This window comes from Phyllostomus hastatus, unplaced genomic scaffold (assembly GCF_019186645.2).
Source record: "Phyllostomus hastatus isolate PE091 unplaced genomic scaffold, TTU_PhHast_1.1 phas_contig_40, whole genome shotgun sequence".
Classification (NCBI taxonomy): Eukaryota; Metazoa; Chordata; class Mammalia; order Chiroptera; family Phyllostomidae; genus Phyllostomus; species Phyllostomus hastatus.
In genome coordinates, this window is record NW_025333872.1 from 17521416 (window position 1) to 17542030 (window position 20615).

Sequence of the window (20615 nt, forward strand, 5' to 3'; positions counted from 1 at the left end):
TCCAACAAATCAGTACTTTTTCCTTTTTTAAAATAGATGCAATATAATGAGGTAACTTAAGAAATAACAATATTCTATCTAAATTTGATCAATAAAAATAATTATATAAAGAGCTTAGGACATCCTGATAGGATATAATTTTATTACAATAAATAAAATAGAGCAGGTTTCAATTAAAGGTATAAAATTTCTACCTCATTTATGTATTTGTTTATGTATTTACTTAACTCTTAGGGGTTTACATATACTTCAATTTTGATATAATTTTCATATCTAAAGTTTAGTATTCAAATAATAATGAAACTGTTTCCTTACAGTATTATTTTGACATTTTAATAGAACTTTTTTTCTACATCTGGTTTGATTTACTACAATTTTAATATTTTGTTGTGGCTTTTAATGTAAAATCATAAAAATCTCCACAATTTGGCTGGTAACCTGCTTTGCCACCACAGGGCCACAGTGTGGGGATGACAATACCTGTGTATGTATCTAGGCAACAAAACAGGCTACACCACAGTCAGTCACTTTTCAGGCACCCACACTTTGGAATCAAATGGTCACAATATTTGTGCAACACTGCGAGAGGCTTAAAATATGCAAAGGGTTACAATGATTAGAATATCATAGTTGTTAAGAGATCTTATTATATTTGCTTCTAACATATGGGCTGATTAAATTTGGACATTCCACATTATATATATGTAGACATCTTCTAATATTTTGTCTTTATGTGAATTCTATAATCTCTCCTCAGTATGTAGGATTTCAATGTGTTCTCCAGACAAAAGCAATGGCTAAAATACAATTTAAGTGTCATCATCTCACCCAAATTCCCTAAGATTATGTAATTTTGAGATAATGCATATGAGTATGCAGTTAGAAACAATGACAAAGGGTTTCCCATAAACTTAGAAGAAGGAAATATTGGGAATGTAAATTATATTTTGAAATATACTATAAAATTTACCATTGGGACATACAAAAGTTAATTTTAAAATAATTACCTTCATTTTAAAATAACATGAGACCTTAAAAATCAATGTTTATATCTCATTTCAATATTTGAATATTGATTCATTTCAACAGTTTAACACTCTCTATGCATCTAACATCATGGCATAGAAAAATGAAACAGATGCAGTCAAAATACAGGCTAGTGGGGAAGATATGTGTGCGTCTGTGTGTATGTCAAAACTATAAAATAGGGTAGATATTATGTGATCTGAAGTTCTAAGGAACACAGATAAAAAAGCATTTTTCTTTGCAACCTAAACTAGAATAATGACAAATATTTAAATTAAATCTTGTCTATACCAAATATAAATAACTCAGGGGTCTGTTTTTTTTGAAGCAAAATACATACAGTTTAATAACGCAAAACTATCCATAGAGCTTAAAACTATTCAAAAATATTCATACAGCAAAACTATTAATATATTCAAATATATAGTTTCTGTGATAAAAACTATTAATATATTCAAATATATAGTTTCTGTGATAAAACTAGTATACTATAAAAGGAAATGGTTTAAGAAGCCTAAACTTAAAAAAATACTTAATCTTCTTTATATAATTATGGTGTGACATTTTATAGAAATTAATTATTAAAGCCACATAATTCTGTCATTTTCAGCTCCATTGCAATGGAAACTAAAAAGACTTCACTAGCCTTCATTTCTTTTCTTTAAAAAAAAGCCAATAAAGAAAACAAAATATTCACTGATTAAATTCTTTCCATTTCCAACTGAAGATATGTTGTATGAGTTATTCAATAAAACTCACAAAATAAATTTCACATATTTTAAGTGAAAATGCACAGAAAACTGAGAGGTTCTATTCTATTTTTTAAGAAAAACTCATTTCTATTCCTTTAAAAATTAATCACTGACCAAGGGTGGGAAGTGGGGATGGCTGGGGTGGGGAGGAGTGGCAGGGGGAAAATGGAGACAAATGTATTTGAACAATTTTAAAAAATGTGAAAATGTAAAAATAAATAAAATTAATCACTGATAAACATTCTTTTCCTTTTCCCAGAACAAATGTAATTATAAAGATACCACATTGTATAGGTCTCTAAGTTCCAGAGCTGCATTTATTATAAATTTTCACATTAGTGACTCATCCACATTTATGATACATAAAACTGCTACATTTATTATTTTAACCCAACAAAACATTAGTAACAAACAAGATTCCAAACTATGTGAGAGGAATCGTTTTCTACCACCACAGAAATCACTCAATGCATCTTTGTGATTCTGTTCAAGTTGAGACAAATGTACTACATAATGGGGTGGAGACATTAAGCTAGCACTGTGTTTTTAAATGTCAAACATGTTTAGAGGAGGACCTAAAATTCATGTGAGAAAAAAATGTTAAGATACTGAATCCTTACAGTAATATCTATAAAGTGGTATCCTTAAAATTACATAACCAGGCCACCTCTCTTGCAGCTGGGCTTGTAACCTATACACATAGGACTCTCCTTTTTCTCCTCTTTTTATTTTTTTTTCTTTCCTGGTCCAGCCAATCTGATCAAGTCAAGCATCATCAATGGGTGAATACTACCCACTGTTCCTTCCTTCACTCTATTGACTTGCTTTATAAAGAGTTCAAAGGGCTCGGATTTCCTTGTCATGGTATATTGAACAGGAGGAAGCTGTGAAGTGCTAGGACCAGAAAAATTTAAACAATCTAAATAGTAATAAGTTTGGGGAGAGACAAGACGGGGTTCAAGAGGTATGTTTTGGTGGTGAGAAGCTTTAAGTGCTCTGGAACAGTGAAGAAGTGTGAGAAAAAAGATGAAACAGCACTTAGATAGATAGAGTGCTGCTCCATCTGCAGAGAGGGTCTTCTTAATGGTCCTCAAATAACACACATAAAGGCTGGAATACCATTTAAGTCATTTAGGTCACTATATCATATTTCTTCATGTGTGAATCCAGGCACAGACTCTACCACTTAAGGGAGCTCACAATTGCTGTGCTCTTCAAAAGCATTGGTATAAATATTCTCATATATTTAAAATAAAAAGCAAAATATAATACTTAATGTACCTCATAGTAAAACTGTCCCTCTAGAGTTAAACCAAGAGTCTATATTCACTGTGACCTACATATCTGGCACCAGAAGTATGTAAATACTTGAGAAGAAATAGATTTCAAAACGTATAGAGCCAGAAGCTAGACTATAGAAAATTCTTCCAAACATTGTATGTGTAAAATTGTAAGTGAATGAATCCATTTTCATCAGTCAGAATAAATTGAAATCCTTTTTTAATCTCAAATATTCAATATGAAGTATAAGCACTTATAAATCATCACTCATATTTTTTGTTTTTTTAAAGTCACAGATAATAGAATATATGTATAAAATTTTCACCATAAAGGACACAAAACTACAGTAGTTCTTCTAGAACAATGTATCTGTGTATAAGGTTACCTAACACAAAGTACAAGATTATATCCCATGCAAAAAATAAAATTAGATCCTGACATTATACCACACATAAAATGTTTGTATAATGCATACACACTCAAAATGATTAAAGACTGAACCATAAGACCTGAAACTGTAAAACAGCTAGAAGACAACATAAGGAAAAAGCTTCACAGCATTGACATTGGCAATGATTTCTTGGATATGACACCAAAAGGACCGTCAACAAAATAAAACAGACAAGTGGGACTACACCTAACTAAGAAGCTTCTGCACAGCAGAGGAAACAATTAACAGAGTGAAAAGGCAACCTATGTATTGGGAGAAAATATTTGCAAATTACATATCTGATAAGGGGTTAATACCCAAAATATGTAAGGAATACATACAACTCGATAGCAAAATAATAATAATAATAATATAATAATGATAATAATAATAACAACAACAACCCAGTTAAAAATGGGCAAAGAACTAGAATAGTCTTTCTTCATAAAATACATTCAAGTGCCCAACAGCTTTATGGAAGGATGGTCAACATCACTACTCACGGGAAAATGCTAGTAAAAACCACAATGAGATATCACCTCACAACTGTTAGGATGGCATTTATAAAAGCACAAAGACAAGCAATGGCAAAGACATAGAGAAAACTGAACTCTTGTACACTGTTGATAGGCATGTAAAATGGTACAGCCATTATAGAAAACAGTATGGGGGTTCCTCAAAAAGTTAAAAATAGAACCACATGTTCCAGGAATTCCACTTCTGGGTATATATCCATAAAAACTAAGATCAGAATCTCAAAGCGGTATCTGCATTCCCATGTCCACTGCAGCATTATTCACAAGTCCAAAATGTGAAAACAACCTAAATGTCCATGGATGGATGATTGGATAAAGAGGTGGAATATACATACAATAAAAGATTATCCAGCCTTGAAAAAGAAGGAAATATTGCCATATACAACAACGTGGATGAGCCCTGAAGACATTATGCTAAGTGAAATAAACCAGTCATGAACAACAAATACAGCACGATTCCACTTACAAGAGGTATTTAAAATAGTCAAACACACAAAAGTGCAAAGGAGAATGGTAGTTGAGAGAAAAGGAGCAGGGAGAGGGGAAGGTGAGTTGTTATTCAGCGGGCACAGCTCCAGTCATGCAAGGTGATTAAGTTCTAGATCTGCAGCACAGCATTCTGCCTGTTGTTGGCAGCACCCTACACTAAAAATTTGTTGAGGGTAGATTTCATGTTAAGTTTTCTTACCACAACAAGGATGGTACTATGAAGTGACCTCAGACATTTAATTGAATTATTAGTGTACTTTTCCTTAACAGTAATTCATCTGCGGTATTTTTAATTTTAAAAAATTCACAATTTCTAATGAATAGAAGGGTGCTGTAATGAATAAAAGGGTGCACATGACTTTTAAAATTAGTGTTGTAATGAATAGAAGGGTGTACATGACTTTTAAAATTAGTGTTTTAGATTTTTTTAGATCAATATCCAGAAGTGGAATTGCTAGGTAGTTCCAATGGATGGAGATATATATATATATATATATTTATATATATATATAATGAAATATTATCCCACTATAAAAAAAGAATAAAATCTCACTATTTGTGACAACATGTTTGGACCTAGGGGTATCATGCTAAGTGAAATAAGTCAAGCAGAGAAATATGATTTTACTTATATGTGGAATCTACAAACTAATAATAGTAAAGAAAAAACAAAACCAAAACAAACAGAGATACAGAGAACGTTTTGATAGTTCCCAGATATAAGGGGTGTAGGGGGCAATGGGTGAAAAGGGGGAAGGGATTAAGATGTACAAATTGCCAGTTATAAAAACAGTCATGGAGATGTAAAGTACAGCATAGGGATTATAGTCAATAATACTATAATAAGTTTGTATGGTATCAGATGGATACTAGACATATTGCAGTGATCACTTAGTAAGTTATATAAATACAATGTTGTACACCTGAAACTAATATAAAACTGCATATCAGCTATAACTGAAAATTAATTTTTCAATTTTATCACTTCATGAGTTGTTTCTCATTAAAATTAATATTAATTTTCCTACCTAAATTTGTGTTTGACATTATACGTTCTTTTTCCTAATGCGGGTCCTCTAAATTAAATAGTGGACATTCCCTACAGGAGGTTGGCCACAGTCCCCTAGGGATTGCTGGATCTCAGCCAGAAAGAGGCCCAGACCAGCAGTTGCTTCATCTGGAGTGAAGGGGCGTTAGTGCTGGCCCACTACTCTCACAGTTGAATGTTCTCTGGAGCCAGACCATACCTTGCATCCTAAACACACAATCCTTGAAGAGGAAGAAAACTGAGCCATACTTAATGCTTGTTCCTTGGAAAACTGCATGTCCTTTAGTTCAGCAATTTTCACTTGGTGCACCATGGGACACCAGTGTGCCAACAGAATTTTTTAAACATGCACTAGACTATTTAGTCAGAGGCACTGACCCCTTTTCCCTTAGATTATCAAATTAAAAAATGACAACTGCAAACACAATAGCCATCCAGTGTGAATGAATCAAAATTATTCCCTTTTTATGCCAGATCAGCAAAAGACACATTTTTTTGGTGTGCTGCCGAATTTTAGAGAATAGTTTATGTGTGCCATGAGATGAAAAGGGCTGAAAATCACTGCCTACGTTCAAAAGTTTTATGATGAGGAACCTTGACAGAGGCAACAAATTAAATTTAACAGCATTTCCAAATCATTGGATAGGAAGTAAAATTACTTACTTCTATCACTGTTCTTATCAAACATTGTATAACTTATAATGATTTTTGTGTCTCTCTCCCTGACAAAATATTAGCTCCTTGAAGATTTGCATAAAACAGAAATTTAATAAATCATTGTTGAGCTGAATTGAAGTTTCTCCTCCCTGCCCTTTATTCTAGTTTGAATTTATTTTGCACACCATCTATTTTGAATCATGATTCTTTCTCTCCACTAATCATCTAAGATTTTATGGTTAGTAATGATAGTGATGATGAAAAAAACATTTACGTTATGCCTGTTTACATGCTAAGTCCAGATGTGTTGAGTTCTTTGTGTACATTATTGTTTTAAACATTTTTAACAATCCAATGAAAGGGGTGGTCCCTGTATAAGAACTAGGCAGAGATATTATGGGTGAGGAAGATGCCCAGTTAGTGACTGGGAGAGCTGTGATGGGACCCAAGTCTACCTGACTGTAAAGCACACTCTCTAATACCTCCCTGAAAAACATACCCTCTGTATTGTCTACCTAGCCTCCAACCTTCACCTTATTCACTGCTGGAGAGTTTATACATCACAACTTCAAGAGAACAGCTTCTTGAGATACCACACACAGGATGAACAGTTTCTTTTTTTTTGGGGGGGTGCATTTTTTTTTTCATCTCACCCAGTATCTCCCAACCTGCATTCATCAGAACTACTTCAAATACTTTTTTTTAAAAAAAATTACAGATTTCTTACCCATTTGGGCAGGTTCTGATTATGTTCTGCTCCAGGACACAGGACTCTGTAGTCAGCAAAACTCAAGAAATGCTGGACACCAACCAGACTGGGAATCAAAATGGATTCAGTTATAAGGCTGTCTCAGCTCCAAGGTTGGCTTAGGGAGTCAACCAGTACATTCAAGGCCCCACGTCTACTTCCATAAGGAAGCTTCATTTTATTTTCATTAAGAAGTGAATCCAGGTTTTATGGGTCTGAAATGGTTGCAATTTGGGCTGGAGCCTCTTTATGAAAAACAACAAGATACCTAACTTTTGTAAATTTGACTAAAACATGTCCATGTGAGCATATTGCTAGGTTCCCTCCCAGGGCCTTGGGAGGGATCCATACAAATATTTTATGGTATACTACAAATCATATATAAATATTCTAAGTAAAGTTTTATCCATGGTGAAAAAGATCTATGGGTAAAAAAAAATAAATAAAAGTTTGAAGAATGCCAGTCTTGGTGAAATGTCCTACCCTGTTCTTAACAATATCATCAAGATAATTAAGGATCTTTCAGAAATACAGATTCATGATGTCTACAGTATTTGTTTTTCATATCACTGCAAAAATACTGTCCAGAAAGAAGCAAGGTCAGTTTGACATGTCTTATTCTTGACATATCCATAATGTTTCTGAGTACAGTTGCCCCGTGAACAATAAGGGTTTAACTGTGCACATCCAGTTGTATACAGATTATTTTTATAAATACTGTAAACATAGTTTCTCTTATGATTTTCTTAATAACCCTCTTCTCTAGCTTACTTCATCATAAGAATATAGTACATTATGTATATAAAACGTACCAAAACATATTAATCAACTGTCCACGTTATCTATAATGTTTCCGGCTCAACGGTAGGTTATAAGATGTTAAATTTCTGCATAGTCAAAAGTTATAAGAGAATTTTCAACTGCCTGGATGTTTGGCATTTTTAATGTTATTCAAGAATCAATGGTATACTTATTTTTATAAATTCATGCTTAATAAACCATTTTAATTTTTTCCAAGAAATAGATTTAAACTTACGATTTGTAGCCCTTAGTTTCCCCTGCTCACTAATACTTTTTGCTGAATAATTAAAAAAAATATTTTCAAATGATTCTTTGTTTTTTTTTTTTTTGCCCACCACCACCACCACCACCATCACCCAGGACAACATTCATATATTTTCAAAATAAGAGAGAAATGTCAGAACGTGCCTACAGTCTACACTGGCCAGATGAGACATAACTGATGGCATTACCTTCTGCATGCAGGAATACAGCAGGAAAGATGGATATACAACATGCAATGTCTTTAACACATGCCATTGATTACTTTAAAATGTAAATAATGTGGTTTCAGACCCTATAACTCAAAACTCAATTTGAGCAGTAACTCCTTTTAAAGGTAATACATTCATAAATGCAGTAATGAAAAAAAAATGAGACTAGAGCTCTTCCTGACAACCCAGAGTGAAAATGCTCTACCCAGCTAGGAATACCACTGTAGCCTGGGTACTATAACCCTGTCTCATTCACAGACTCTTTGCACAAATCCCATATATCTTAGCCTCAGTAGCACAGAGGAGACCTTGGTCTGCTTGAAGAAGTAAGACAGTTTTAATAAATCACAGTCTTACAATAATAAACACAGGAAATCTCTGGAAAATTGAACATTGAGTTTTTTTCCTACCCAATACCCTGTCTTGGCTGCCACTGCTAAAATGGTCTGACACCACACTCAGAAAACTTCTTAAGTCCAGAAGCCTTAAAACTAATTTGGTCTGGTGTATAATTTCCTGTAGTACTTCTTTATTCAACCTTACCTTTATGTTCTAAGGACTTTTGTACTGCCCTCTACTGATGCTTTTCAAGAGCAACCAAAGCAAGTAGCATATGATGCCTACTCTTTTACTGTGAATGCAGACATTTTGATTATAATATATTCATATCTACAAATATGCATTTATAAATTATAAAATAAATCCAATCTACCCGATGGATCCATGAGTTATAAATGAGGAGACCGCTGTTCTAGACAGAGAAACCAAAGTAACATTTCCCAGTTCCCTAAGATAAACAGAACAAATATGCAATAGTTATTCTTTGTTCAGGTCAGTGCCTTTTGTGGCGACCCTCCTGGTCTTCCCATGTCAAAACAATCATGTTCCCAACATCACTCTGAAGTAGGGGCAAGAAGTCTCAAAGCTCCCAGTATAATTTTGTTTCCATTCAGCTGTGTTGTCTCTCATACATCATGCCTTTGTGTTTGATAATAACACTGTTGACATTGTTATTTCCCATGCATGGAAGCAGAAGTGATTACTAAAACACTACATCTAATTGTACTCATTGTAGAATGACTATAAATGGGGTTTCCCTTCAAAATTTACACACGCTGCTGCTAGCCACCCCAGCTCACAGTGAAGAGCTGCACTGATGGAAATGGAGGGCTAGCTTGGGTTGTTTGAGGAAGACCATCTTCTTAGTGCCAGGAAAACATGGGCACTAAGAAAGGGACATGGCAAAAAAGGTCTTAGTACCATGACAAGCAATGCCATTGCTACAACAGCTTGTATAATCAAAACACAAGAATATATAATTTGGCCATTATATGGATCTGGAGATGGCTATTTTGGTAAATAGTGAAGAAGGCAGAACTTGATGCCTGATCTTCAATGAAAGACCGAGATATGAAGGCAGGACTTTGAAAGTTTGGCCAGAGTGAACAATTATAAACTGCTTAATGTATTCTGGTTACTAGGTTAATTTTTATTATAAATCATTTACATTGTAGCCACTTCATTTAAAAAGCATTTTGTATGAGGTTTTTTTTTTAGTTTTAATTGTTTAGTGATTTAATTTCCATTATCTCTTTTAACTTTACAATTGCCTTATTATGTAGATATTATGGTATTATGGTTATTATTAGCAACTATACAGTATTCAATTTTGGAGTCAAAAAAGAACTCAATGCATTTTTAAAAATGTTTATTTTAATTGTTCAATTAAAGTTTTATGCCTTTTACCCCCATCCCAGCCCACCATCCCAGCCCTCCCTATCTCCCTCCCGTTTCCACCCCCACTTGTTATTGTCCATGTGTCTTTTATACTTGTTCCTGCAAACCCTTACCTCCTTCCATTGAAATTCCTTCCCCTCTCCCCTCTGGTCACCGTCAGCCTGTTCTCAACTGTGCCCATCAGTAAATGAATGGCTCAAAAAACTATGGTACATTTACACAATGGAATTCTATGTAGCAGAAAGAAAGAAGGAGCTCCTACCTTTTGCAACAGCATGCATGGAACTGGAAAGCATTATGCTAAGCGAAATAAGCCAGGTAGTGAAAGACAAATACCATATGATCTCATCTTTAACAGGAATCTAATCAACAAAACAAACAAGCAAAATATAACCAAAGACAGTCAATGCATTTTTTAAAAATAGAGACAAGTAAAAGTAAAAGCAAGGGATGTGTGAATAAATAAATGGAATGATCCAAGGTATAGAGAGATGAAAAAACTTTGCCAAATCCCACAATGTGTAAGAGTCAGGTTTCAGATTTCTATTGCTCCACCATAAAAAATAGGTATGTCGTTATATCTAAACAACAGATCTAATAATGTCACTGAAAGCACAGGAAATATGCGACACGGAGGACTTCAGGAAAATAAGTATTTTGGGGTCACTTAGAAATGCATTTCTTACTATACACAATTAGCTAAGTTCAATATAAAATCATCAGCCTTGACTAAGAATAATATTACAATTTATTAATGGGTCTCACATTAGGGCAACACAAGGAGGTTGGGAGTAAGTAGTATTATGTTCTAAAGTTATTGACATAAATTTGCTTCAAGCAGGTTGATATTTTGAAGGCTTCTTAATTATGTATTTTAAAAGACAAATATGAATGTGGGCAGAACAGTTAAAACTATAACCTATAAACTTTTGCAATTACAAATTTGAACGTGTCCAATACATTTATAAAATGACATTTTTTATATATTAACAAGAAATATATAAAATTCATAGATGTTATAAATTATTCTATTATTCTGAAAATTATCATTCCAATTCACCCTTTAACTCTATAAATTGAATATGCAGGCAAAATGAATGTGGATAAAATTTTTGAAGTATAACAAAATAAAATGCTTTTCAAAATGTGCTTTCTACTTACAGGTAAACTCTAAGTGAATTCATATAAATTCATAGTCTTTTTATTTCATCAAATATAGAATAAGTGAAATGTTAACATATTATGTCTCATTCAGGTCTAACTTTCAAAATATAAACCTTAACTATCGTTTAATGTGATTTTTGAAATATAATGTGAATGTGGCCTCAGATTCACCTAATTCTCTGTTTACTCACATGACTCCTAGTGAGTTTTCCAACAATGGAACCAGACAATTTCAGACTGATGTTTGCATGTCTAAAAATTAGAAAAAAATTACTGATGTTTATTTTTCAAAATTAATCAGAACACATAATTCTTTAAAAACATAAAAATGTCATTTAAAATCACAATCCATTTAAAAGTATTTGGTATGATATTTTCATTGTCAGTGCTCAGTGTCCAAGGATCATAAGCTTTTGAGAACAGGTGCTCCTTGAACAATACTGCAAACTGGTGAGCAAACCAGTTTACATTTAATACCTTCACTCTATTCAAACCTAGTTTTCACTAATGACTGTGATTCTCCATGTGAGAGAGTCACAACTGTAGTGCACTGGAAGTACTTTTATTTCCTTCAAGTCTACTCCATCAGCATACTCCACTTCTCCTAAAGGGAACTGCACTTAAGAGGCTTATCAGGAGTCCTATCCATGGAATGAGTTTACACTAAAATAAGACTGACAATGTTTATCAACAAACTAATCAGAGTGAAGCAGAAAAGACCATTAAAAAGTTATATTCAAGTCACTCTGTCCCAAAATGTACCTCTATTCAGCTTTTATGTAATTATATTAGGTACACAGCTTTCAGAGGCCAGTGCATATGAATAATTCTATAAGACCAAATTTTAGGATAATTTTAATCAGACCCAAAAAGGAAATTTTAACATAATCAAAGTGGCTTTAAAAGTTTATTTCTTTCATGGGAAAACTCAGAGAAAATTTGATCAATGATAAACAATATAATTGCATAAAAATGAGGTAAAGTATTTTTACTTTAATATTTTGTTATAGTTCCACTTATAAATCTAAGAACCAAAAAACCCAATTTGTTCATCAAAATGTTGATCAAATAAGTGCTTAGAAAAGCTACTTATTATGCTGTGCATAACAAATCTGAGTATAATAATGAATTTTGGCCTCATGGAGGAAAAGGGCCAAAAAATTGTTGAATTATATCTTCAGCATGAAAAATCTTTTAAATCTAACCAGTAAAATTGCAGGTATTATTGCTCTTAATTATAATCTTTTCTTTGTTTTGCTTTGCAGACTATAATGAAACTACATCTTAGCTACAGAATAAGTAGTTGTTGAAGTCTGGGTAATATGTACAATGTGAGGAACACATTTTTTTTCCAATTTTATTGTGAAGTATAACCTTAAGCTCAAAAAGACAAAAAGTACTGCCATTATTCTAATAAAAAATATCATATTCCCATGTTCTTTTCGACAGACAAAAGTGCTTTAAAATTTTGTGAATATACTTTAGGCTAGTGATAAGTGATTTTCAAATGGTGTGCCTCAAGAATTTTTAAAACATGCAATACCTGACTATTTAGTCAGAGGCACTGACCTCTTTTCCCTTAGACTGTCGAATGAAAAATGACAACAGCAACAAACCAATAGCCACTCCATATGAATGAATCAAAATGATACCTATTTGTTTTGTCAGATCAGCAAAAAATACATTTCCTGGTGTGCCACAGAATTTTAGTGATTAGTTTATGTGTGCCATGAGATGAAAAAGGTTGAAAATCACTGCTTTCAGCAATTTGGTTGCTATAAGTGATTATAGTAACAACACAGCAACTGAAAAATAAGGCATTCAGGTTAATCACTGCTTAAAAACAAACAGTTCAGCAAACCCCCACCCACTGATTACAGGAATGCAGGAATTTACTTTATCACCATTTGTAAAGCGACAATAAGTGATATTCAGTATTATATAACCAATACTAGTATACTATATAAGTCAAATACATCACCACATTGTAAACAGTGCCTGGTACACTATTCAGAACGCATGCGATTATTTTCACTTAAAAGGGGGAAAATCTGACTACAAATTTAGAGGAACATTTTAACAGGGCAACTTAAACTAATGCAGTGCTAACAAAAAAGCAACAAAACTCTAATTGCTACTTTTCATTTCTGGAGTACATTGACATTTACTCTGATGCAAAAAGAGCCTTCCTGCTCTTAATTCTTTCCAAGTAAGAGGGCATTACCTAAGCAAGTTAACACATTGAACCGAATCGTGTGTACAAGTCAGCCATGCCAAATAGGTTACAATAGACTCTCTGAAAAGGTGTTAGTCCAGAAGCTGGGACTCTGCTGAGTTGGTCTAGACCTGGAAGGCACAGCTTCAGGGGGATATAGAAATAACATTCTATCCTGCTGCTGTGGATGCTCATCGTTTTCAGAGTGGATGGCAGGGGTCCAGGTGTGGAGGATAAACTGCAAGGTATGACTGTCACCTTCTGCTTTCTGGCTTTTTCTTCTTTCTTCCATCCCCATTTGTTAGTGGGAGGTGATTCTCTCCTCCTGCAACTTCCTAATTTGGGCTACATGTTTAGAAATTGGTATTCAGGGAAAGGCTTGCTTTACTCCAGAGCAGAAATGGTTATGAGAACAAATGCCCATGGTTGTTTCACCTGCTTCTACCCCATTTCTGCCTTTACCAGAGGTGCAGAAGACACGGTCCAGAATACGGCTGTGGATGCAGCTTTCTCCCTCTCTTCTCTCAAGTTGTTTAGGCAACACACCTCTCCCTCAACTACCAACCTGAATCCCATTTAAGGCAAACCAACTTTATAAAGGGAGTAAGGAGGAATGAGATGAGAATTAGCAGCCCTGACAGTGTTTATATATATATGTATAAAATTTATTTATTTTCTTTCTTTCTTTTTGAAGTAGGGGTTTGCAGAATGCAGAATCTGTTTTTCTCTTAACTGTATTTATTCTTTATCCGTACGAAAAAACATATAACTAGATTAATTAAACGTGATTATTTTCATGTAAAAGAAGAAAAATTTGCAAATTTAGAAGAACATTTTAATATAGAAACTTAAAATAATACAGGATGTTTCATGCTAACAAACAGCAACAAAAAATCTGATTGCTACTTTTCATTTCTGGAGGTCTAATCTTGGAATTAGACCATTTAAACAAAACATAGGTGTCATTGACTATAAAAATGACTCCAATGATATTCCCCTCACATGTGCTTCTAAAATGCCACTCCCAATCAAGAGGTGGTGTTTGTCCCCTCCCTTTGAAATTGGGTGCCTTTGTAATTGGCTCAACTAATAAATTTTAAAAGAATGCTGCATAAAATTTACAAGGCTTGTTTATAACAGGCACACCACTTTCCCCTGCCTCTTGTAAGATTCATCTTTGCTTGAGCGCGGACTGGGAACCAAAGTATCCCAGGTTCGATTCCCAGCCAGCGTACATACCTGGGTTGCAGGCCATAACCCCCAGCAACCGCACATTGATGTTTCTCTCTCTCTCTGTCTATCTCCTTCCCTTCCCCTCTAAAAATAAACAAATAAAATCTTTAAAAAAAAAGATTCACCTTTGCAGTTTTGAGTCACTCTTTTTTTACTTTGTTTAAAGCTGGAATGCTGTGAGGAAGGCCACACATAGCCCAGAGAGATCACATGAAGAGACTCTGAGAACACATGAGCTAATATAAGAGTGATGCCTGGCAGCTCTCAAGTTCCCAGGCCTCCTAGCTTCTGCTTCTCCAGCTCTGACCACCATCTCTGAGAAACGTCTAGCCAGCGGTACCCAACGGAGCCATCCCTCAGTTCTTGATCCACAGAAACCATAAGCGCAAACAAATGTTACTGAGCCACTAAATTTTGGAATCATTTGTAATGCAGATGATCAAATGAACTAGTTTTAATGTTGAACTAGCATGCATGTGCACGTGCACTGCACACACATACAGCTAGAATATTCTCCACAAGCCACACAGTCAATGAAAGACAAACAGACAGAAACAATCTAAAAAGTCTGTGGTTCATTCCATTAAATCCTTGGAACAGAATAAAGAGGAAAATATTGTATGCTCATTTTCTATTTTCTGAGGAGCTAAAATAGTTTTCCTACAAGAATATAGCTTTCATAGAATAATTTTATTCCCATTTAATTTTCAGTAACCATCTGAGGCCATTGACTAAAGAACCTGGTGTCTTTATTTCTTCTCTGAGACTAAATTGTGAACACAGCAATTATTATGTGACATGTAAGAAATTCAACATGCTCAAATAAGTTGAACAATGAAACAAACCTAGTATATTTAGAAACTACAGCTAAAAAGAATATACCCTTAAACCTCTTTAATATAAGCTTTTTGAAAGGAAGCAGCATTGGCGAGTGCTCCATAACTACCCATTCAGGAAAAAAGAAAAAAAAATGGAGACTTCACCGATGACTAGTGTGGGTGACTTGAAACGCTGTTTCCTAATGCTAACTGCCATAATTAAACAGATAACACTATTATGGAAATAACATGTGGAACACAGAAGGGTACTGAATATGACAAAGATTAAATGATGGTCAATCTTAATGTGTAGTAGAAAAGTGTATTATACCAAGAACTGAGCATTCAGAATCAATCTCCTTCAAAGGGGGTGTAAATTAAGTCTTGCTCCCCTTTCAGCCCACTCTCCTTCTCCCTGACTTAGCTGAGTAAAAGGAATCCTATCACTCTATAAAATGGGAACTGCGGTTTTGGTAAATTTCACCAGGATTCTCTTTGGGGAGATGGCAGAGGGCAACTCATGTCGGGTATAATGAATGAGACTTGTACTGGAACACTTCCCAGATGATAAAACCACCCTGCCAATTAACTGAGCCTCATAAGCAAACGAATTTTGGGGCTCTGTGTGTCTGTTTGCTCAGGCACATTCTCATTCTCTCTATCCCTCCCTCTTTACCCTTCCTCTCTCCCACACAAAATCAACATCTCCACTAACCCCATTACTTGCCTTTTCTCTAGACACCCTTCCCTCTCAAAAACAGCAGAGCCAGGAATAGAAGCCAGGAGGAAATTCAGTAGCAGAAGCTATAGCCTCCTGCATCTCATCAATGTAAATCTGAATCTTAAACACTTCAATCCAGTAAACGTGTTTTCATGACCAATAAAGAATTAATTGCAACACACAATAAAAGAAGAGTAGGAAAAAGTTTACACATTCATTCTTGCTTACATTGTACATGGGCCATATTTTTGAGTATTAGACTGATTTGTAAATAATTATTAATCTTTTATGTATATTTTTTACTTTTACAGAGAAAATCTACTTCTAGTGCATGATGACATGTCAAGGTTTGTGACATGCCCATTCCAATAGTTAAAAATTAATTAAACAGGGAGTAAATATTTATAACTTAGACTTTGCTTATGACATATATAAACATACAGTGCTGTATACATTTAATATATTCCCATGTTCAAATAAGTGATGTTTACTTTAATCATTCACATGAATGAAAATGCTTAAAGCCAAACAACTAAATTAAGGATGCATGTAAAACTCTAGTCCACTTTTTAAATTACTGTATTTATAATGATTTAAATGGCTCACTACTAAGAGCCACATTCCTAAGTTGCAGTAAACCTATTTTTATAACCATGTTTTCTTTCTGCTGTTATGGTTCCACTGAAGTGGGGAGCTATCTGGACTCATTGTAAATGATCTTGTAAGTCACTCTAACAAAACCTTTTTCTAGATAAGTTGTAAAGAACCTTTTTTTTAATGGCGGGAATTTTATCATCTCTGGCCATTTAGATTAGAGGTGTGGGATCCTGTTTTATATGGCACCCTGCTACAACAGAACTTTTCTGTAGCTGATTTAGTTAGAAAGCCACTGCCAAACAAAACAGGAGGGAAACTGTAAAAAAAAAGCTATAAAACACTAAAAAAAGAAATAAGTGAACAAACAACAATATAAACATAAACTAGAAGGCTATTCTCATGACCTAGGTTTGATAGAAAGAATTAGAAGATGCAGAGAATTAACAGAATACTAATTGGTGACCACACTCACTCTTTGGAAGCAGAAGCTACTTCAGACAATTACAATAAGCTGTTGTTTATTGTTCTGTCACAAATCTCAGACATTATTTTAGTTTAGTTGAGTCTGATGTCATAAAAGTTTCTTCAGAATTAGAAGAGAATGATATAACATTTCAAAAGAGATATTAACATGAAATGGTTCTGCTGACTTTAGGCCTTTTTTGTTAACACAAAACCAATGAAATCAGCAGAGTTACACAATGAGATAATGGGCAATACAACAATAAAAAGTGCTTTGCTCAGGCAAGCTCAGTGATTTCTAAAACATAAACACAACTATGAAAAATAAATCACAAAAACTGAATATTCTTAAAAATGCCCTTGACAAACAACTGATATGTATTTGGTTGGCCAAAAAGGCTGTTGCTTTTTTTCTGTAAAATAAAAGACACATCTTTGATTTTCTCTAGCTTTATTGATTTGGAGGTTTTGAGTATGCCGGCTATTTCTCACTATTCGCTTCTAGTGGGTAGAGGCCAGGGTGCTGAAAAAACATCTTCCAATGCACAAGACAACCCCACAACAAACAATTTTTTGGCCAAAATGTCAATAGTACCAAGAAACTTCACAAACCACTTTTGAACATTCTATCAGTCACAGCACCTTCTCCATACACTGCACAAATCTCTTCTTTGGTTTCAGTTGCATTTTTATCTTTCTTGAAATAATAAAGCATAACATACCAAAAATGTTGCCTATTTTCTTCCATATTTAATATTAAAATGACTGAAAAAAGACTCACCAATTTTAATTTTTTTTTAAATGCACGCTCCTATAGAGCTGTCATAATACAATCTAACAAAATTGTTTTGAATGAAGTTAAAGACAACTAAGCTACTGGAGCCAGCATACAGGAAAAATGTAACAGACTTTTTGGCAAACCCAATAGTAAATGACTGGTATAATTTGAGAATATAAATATCATTGTCTTTGATTCAGGCACACTGTTCTTTTATAAAAAGTGATTTATTTAAAATGCTTTTTGGGGGGGGTTATAATGCATGTAACCAAATGAGTATTAAAAGTGAAGTATAGAACATATTCGTTAGTATTTGAAAGATTAGTATCTTTAATTATTGAGATTGGGCCCAATCAACTATTTAAACTAAATACATATTTTAATCTTCAAGAAAAAGGCTGTTTATCAAAGAAAAGGCAGTTAACTTCTGTAGAGCCTGGGCTAAGTCACTCAGTCCATCCATCAGTCATTCCTCCCTTCCTGAACAGCGGTCGGGCCTCGGGGGCTCTGGACTCTGGACAGTCACACAGAGGGGCCTAGTCACATGCCTCTCTGCCTTGACCTTCCCACACTGCAGGCTTCCCTGCTGGACACCCAAGGTTCAAAACAGTTTAGTCACTTCCTGAAGCTCCAGGTGAAGTACAGACAGGAACACAGTACCAGAGGTGCTTGTACCTCACCTCAGCTGTCCTCAAGAGCTATGTGGGGAATTCAGTCATTTATTCCATGATACCTTGTGTCTAGGAAGAGTTCATTAAATCTCAAAAGGTTCAGTCTCAAGTTCACCTCAGGGCCAAGCCCAGAATAAATCATAGTATTTTATGATCCCATCACATATATATCTTCTTAATTTGAGGCCACAAGGCATTTTCCGAATACTGCTCACAAAAGGACTGACTTCCCTTTTGTTTTGTCCATCTTCCATCTTAACTAGTTTTGTAATAAGTCTGGCCCTGTAGAAGGCATTCTTTCCTTTTCCTTCTAAATGTCACTGGGTGTGTCCTGGGTCAATCTCAATAAACTGAAATATAAATGCGACCATAAGCATAGTAGTAAAGAAGAATACTTTGTAGGCAGTTTTATAAAACTCTCAGGAAATAAAAGTATCTTGGAGAGGCCTATATAATATAATGTCTAAAGTATAACATCCTCATCATTCCTCATCAATTAATATTCCCATACACTGCTCTCTCTCTCAGCCCTTCCTGTGAAGTTGTACCAGACCATCCAGCATCTCTGCAACAACAACCAAGTATGTGAAACAAGTACTGATGGAATCAAATGCAGAAGCAATTTCATGAATACTTAAAGATAAAAAAGATTCTCTTTCAGTTAATAACGGTAAGTGAAATACTAATAGCTAGCATTTTACCAAATGAACATATAAAGGAAATATGTACAGTCCTATCAAGCTATTTGTGCCTTCCTAAGGAAAATATATGTGACCTTCGTTACACAGGGCCAAACAGGTGACCAAAAGTAAAAGTCACTTGTCCAAACCAAAGAATTGAAAGTAATGTTTTTTTTCATGCTGATTGACTTATTCATTTCACAATAATTTACTAGGCACCAGGCGCTGGGAATACATAACGTGAGACATGGTCACTACCTCTATAAGGCTTATCATTCAGAAAGCAAATTGTTGAAAATATTTATAAAAATATTATTATGAACAGTGACAACTGAGATAAAGAAAAATTATGGTTTACTGAGGATGAATAAAAGTAATGCATATTTGAAAATTGTGGAATGTGGCATATTACTAATACTATTAATCATATTTCAGTTTCTTTTGCTTCTAGTACCTTCCAATTAACAGGCGTTAATGGTCTAAGCCATTTCACTTCATCATGTTATAGCTTCAGAGCAATGCAGAAACTGAGATGTACATAGGCAAGTTATTGATAAAGTGCTATAGAGCTAAATAGGCAGGACATGTAAATAAAAAAAAAAGCAATTTGGCTTGACAGGGATTCAGCAAAATGACATAGGAAAATGGAGTTAAGACTGGAAAGGAAAAAAGTACTAAATATAGAAAGCCTTGAATACCAGGCTGAAGTTCCCAGACTTTGCAATGGTGAGAAGGGAACCTCTAAGGAACTTATGAGTTTGAGAAGGTGATACTTATGGGAGATTATTTTAGAATCAATGGAAAAATATAGAAGGAAAAGAAAAAGAGAACCAGTGCTTATGGATATCATTTAAGGGACAATACAGTGCTTATGGATATCATTTAAGGGAAAATCACAATAATTAGTCAATAATGGTATGGATTACTACTGTATCAATGAGATTAAAAAGAAGAGATAGGTCTATGCTATATGAGGAATTAGAAGTTTTATGAGTCAGTAACTGACTAGATATAACAGACAACCCACTGAGCATTCAAGTCCAAGATTCCAAATGGAAAGGTCGAGCTATTAGCAAAAGGTAGGACAGACAATAATGAGTTTGATTTTGAACCCACTGATTTGAGGTGCTCACCAAACATCTAGCTAAAGCTTATCAGAGAGGGGAGGACTAGAAACACAGATTTTCCATCCTTTTAAAAGTGACTATTCATGTTGGAAGAATAGGCAAAAAGAACACAGGCAAAGAAAATACTAAAGGCAGAATCTCAGAGGAACCTTCAACTTAGTGAAGGTGAAA

General features: G+C 34.4%; 1 protein-coding gene across 10 annotated transcripts in view; it reads right to left on the reverse strand.

The window, feature by feature from the left end:
- HMGCLL1 (3-hydroxymethyl-3-methylglutaryl-CoA lyase like 1) overlaps window positions 1-20615 on the reverse strand; it is a 169576-nt gene that overhangs the window by 105280 nt on the left and 43681 nt on the right. The window contains exon 2 of one of the 10 annotated variants that reach the window (XM_045843361.1): window positions 6947-7034. The exons of the other annotated variants lie outside the window; for them this stretch is intronic. The gene's annotated coding sequence lies outside the window, so the exon portion shown is untranslated. The remainder of the gene's footprint in view (window positions 1-6946; window positions 7035-20615) is intronic. 10 annotated transcript variants of the gene reach the window in all.